The sequence below is a fragment of the Arachis ipaensis genome, chromosome B04 (genome assembly GCF_000816755.2).
Source record: "Arachis ipaensis cultivar K30076 chromosome B04, Araip1.1, whole genome shotgun sequence".
Taxonomy (NCBI): Eukaryota; Viridiplantae; Streptophyta; class Magnoliopsida; order Fabales; family Fabaceae; genus Arachis; species Arachis ipaensis.
The window spans coordinates 76,430,064-76,434,476 of NC_029788.2; positions in this window are offsets into that span (position 1 = coordinate 76,430,064).

Sequence of the window (4,413 nt, forward strand, 5' to 3'; positions counted from 1 at the left end):
TAGCCAAAAAGGTTCAATAGAGTACATTTAGTTTTAAAAATTATTATTTTATCCACCAGTTTTATCAAAATATCTATTCTATCTTTATTCCTTTATAAAAACCTAACCCTAACCATAAATTCTCAATTTCAAACCCTAATTTCATTAACTCTAACCCCATTTACCCAACACACACATACGCTTTCGACAGTAATCTCTTCCATATTCACACACGCGTTTCACTCTGAGCCACTCACTCACACACAAAAACGCATTACACACACGCAGAAAGAAATCAGAAAAGGGAGGATAGAGGAAGGAAGAAGAAAGAAGGAGAGGGAAGGAGGGAGACGGTGCCGGTGGGCGCCACTGCCACCGTCGCCATCGCCGCAGCCGCCATCGTGTGGGTGAGAGGGAGAAGTTGAGAGAGACTAAAGCTGATGTTGCGAGAGAGAGAGCGCTCACGAGGGAGTCACTGGTGATGAAGAGAACTATTGTCGATCTAGAATTCCACAAAATATATAAAGGTTCGTTGCGAGTATAGCCTAGACCAACAAACAATCCTCAAATCAAAATTTAATCCAAGATAATGTCACAATTCAAACCAATTTAACCGAGAGTATTTAGACTCCCTGGTCGTTCTCCCTAGGAACTAGTACCAACAAGTGCATACAATTTTGGTTGTGAGAAAGCAAAGGGGGTTTCAATGATTGAAAGAAAACAAAATAAAGGAATTAAAGAACAAGACAAAATTGCAATTAATAAACTAATAAGGGAACAAAAGAACTATGTATGTAATATGAACAAGTAAGACTATAAAGTGATAAAAATGTGATTCAAAGCATAAATGAAACCTTGACTTGGGATGAGTTATGGAATCCCTTTCTTGTCATAACCATAACTTTGATAATTATGATGGATTAATCTCACTAAGTCAACCCTTAACATCGGAGAGTAAGTTAAGTGAGCAATAATTGTTATTAATCCACAAATCCTAGATAACTTACCAAATTAATTGGTAAAAAGCTAGCGTTAGTGGAAACAATAACAACTAACAACCCAAGAATTATCACTAAATGTTGGACATTATGGCTCTAGTAATCCATAAACTCATTTTCCCCAAGTCAAGGGGTGAAAATTACCCCATAATCATAAAACATGGCAAAATTGGGAAATTGATGAAAGCTATGAACCATAAATGATCAAAATCAATAAAGGCAACTCAAACAAACATAAAATAAGCATCAAACATCAAATTCAACAACTTGCAAAACTACATATAAATTGGCAAGAGAAATGAAAATATAAGAAAGTGTTGAACAAGTGGTATAATAAAAGAGAAATTAAAAAAATACTTACAATGAAAATAGCTAGAATCCAAGAACAAAATTGAAGTATAAAATGCTACATTGAAACCCTAATTAAAACCCTAAGAGAGAAAACCTAAAACTAAATTACTCTAAAACTACTCCTAAAAACTATTCTATGAAGTATGATATATTATGGTATGATGTATGGTTGCTTCCCCCTTCAAATATGTTCCAAAGCCTTCAAAAATGGGCCAAAAAGCCCTCAAAACGCGAGTCCACGTGACTTTTTAATGGAGGCATATATGCGCTGGTACCTGTGCGTACACACAGGTCTGTGCATGGGCACACTTGCTGATTTTCCTCCTGTGCGTGGACACAGACCTATGCGTGGGCACAGGTGCTGATTTCCATTCTGTTCTGAGCATGGGCACAGCCTGTGCGTGGGCACAGGTGCTGATTTTGACCCTGCCTTGTGCGTACGCACATTTGCTGATTTTGACCCTTGTGCATGGGTACAGAAGCTGTGCGTGGGCACAGGCTGAGATGTTTTTCTCCTCTGTTTTTTTCATATTTTGTCCCTTTTTGCATGCTTTCTTCCACTTCTACCAAACCATTCTTGCCTCTAGGACCTGAAATCACTCAACAAATATATCACGATATCGAATGGAATAAAAGTGGGATTAAATTGCTCAATTTAAGCACAAAAATGCATGTTTCACATTTAGGTTTAATTTAGGGATCAAACACAAAAGTATGCTATTTTAGTGAATAAGTGTGAGTTTATATGATAAAATCCATCCAATTCAAGCTAAAATATATCGTCAAATATGGACTCATCAATTTCCCCACACTTAAACAATAGCATGGCCTCATGCTAAACCAAACAAGGAGAATGATCAAAGGAAAACAACTTATTGAATGCAACTATCTATATGCATGCAAGTATGTTTATACTATATATATCTATCTAACTATAATTTCCTATTGATTTGGTGAAAACAAACAATCAAATTCCAAGCAAGTGTATAGACATATAGGGCTTAAGCAAAGAAATAATCCAATGCAACCAAAATCTAGAGAATTGATTCAACTCATCAAAATGAAGCAACTTGCAAGAATGCATGACAAGAGGTGTGGAAACATAGAATTTAGTAATTGAACCCTCATTAGGTGTGTATACATTCTAATCACTCGGTGTTTAGGGTCAATTCACTCAAGTCTCCTCCTAATCATGCTTTCAAGGATTTGCTTTTCATCTAACAATCAACAAATATGTGATGCGTGAGTGCAAGTATCATGAGATCTTTAGAGGGTTGTAATGGGGTTAGAGTTAAGGTAGGATAAATATGGCTAAGTGGACTAAGGAATTGGATCTTTGATTAGCTCAAGTGCTCCACTCAACCTATATTAACCAAATAACAAAATATGCAACCTAACTTCCCATAATCACACATTTTATACTCATTCATGCATCTTTTTCATCCAAGTCCACATATGCTTTTCTTATTCATTTTATTTTTTTTTCTTTTCTTTAGGGCAACCTTTGTCCCTTCTTATTATTTTTTCATATATTTTTTTTCTATTTTTTCTTTTTCTAGGACAAATGCATATGGTTAAAGCAAATTGATACATGAATGTGCACCCATTTTCCAAAATTTTTCTTTTTTAATGCATACCCAATACAATTTTTTCATTCACTACCAATATTTCCCAAAATCCCCCCCCATACTTAAATGAGACACACTCTTCAACCTAAGCTAATCAAAGATGCAGTTCAAGATAATTCATAATTTTCCGCTTAGGGTTGTGATGTTCTAACAATTAGAACAAAGGAGATTAAGAGGCTCAAAAGGGGTTAACAAAGGTAGATGCAAGGGTAAGTCCATATGGATGAGTGAGTTTAATACAAAAAATGGCCTCAATCATGCTAAATGCATTCAAAACATCAAACATTGGAAATAAAGAATCAAGCAAAACCAAGATTACAATCATAGAAGGAGCGTAGCACACAATGAACAAAAATAGTGGTTAAAAATTATAACCACTCATTAAGGCTCAACAACTCACAAGGTTGTTTTGTTCTTTCTCTCTTCTATGTTCCATAAAAATCATTCAAGCAAGTTTAAAATTAATTTTCCAAATCAATTCAATATAACGCCCTATAACAAAAAATTCTTGGAAATCCTTGTTGTTTTTCACTAAAATTATTCCTATATGTATGTATGTATGTTGTGATGGATGCAATCTTCAAAATTTTCCTAGTTCTCTTCCTAATTTTCAACAACCAAAAACTAACATGAACAATTAGGACAATTGAACTAAGCACTATGCTATTCACATCATCAAATCACAACTTCTATCTATAAATATATACCATGCAAATGCAATAGTCAAAAATACTAACAAATATCTACAAGAATCATAATAAAAGAAAACAAAAAATAAAGTGCAATGTGTTTGAAAAAGAAAGTTTATACCCCAAAATGACGAATCCTCCCCCACACTTAAGCGTTGCACGGTCCTCCGTGCACGAACACAATCTGGGGGGTGTCTCTCAAGAGCTCCACCTTGAGTTGGCGGATGCGGGGGCTCGGGTTGCATGGAAATTGCCAAGTTCAATGTCTTCTTGGCATCTCCATCCTTGGTGTCCTCCTCCTCTCCCGGCTCTTTGCCATTATGTCTCATCTTCAAAAAGAGTGAATAAGGTATAATTAGGAATTATAGGGCAAGTAGCACAAAAGGGTAAAGGGAGAAACTAATAAGCATCTAATTGAGGAGTTTGCATAGTGGTGTGGTATGATGACAATGAGCCGTGTATGTGTTCCAATTATGCGCGCGGTTAGAATACACACAACGGTCGATTAAAATAGCATCCACACAATCAAAAAGTAAGTATGTGTTCCTCAACTAAATGGTTTAAGATGCAAGTAATGAATGATCATCAATTAAGTACAAGCAAACTTAGGCAACTACAACAAGAGTGAATTGAATTTAGAGAATATTGGATATTGAAATTCTGCAAGTAAAAGCGCAAAATTAGTATAGAATAGCACAATAAACAATGACCAATCCAATAATGAGTAGAAAACTTCTTATTCATCATGAAACATAAATAAAAGGTCAC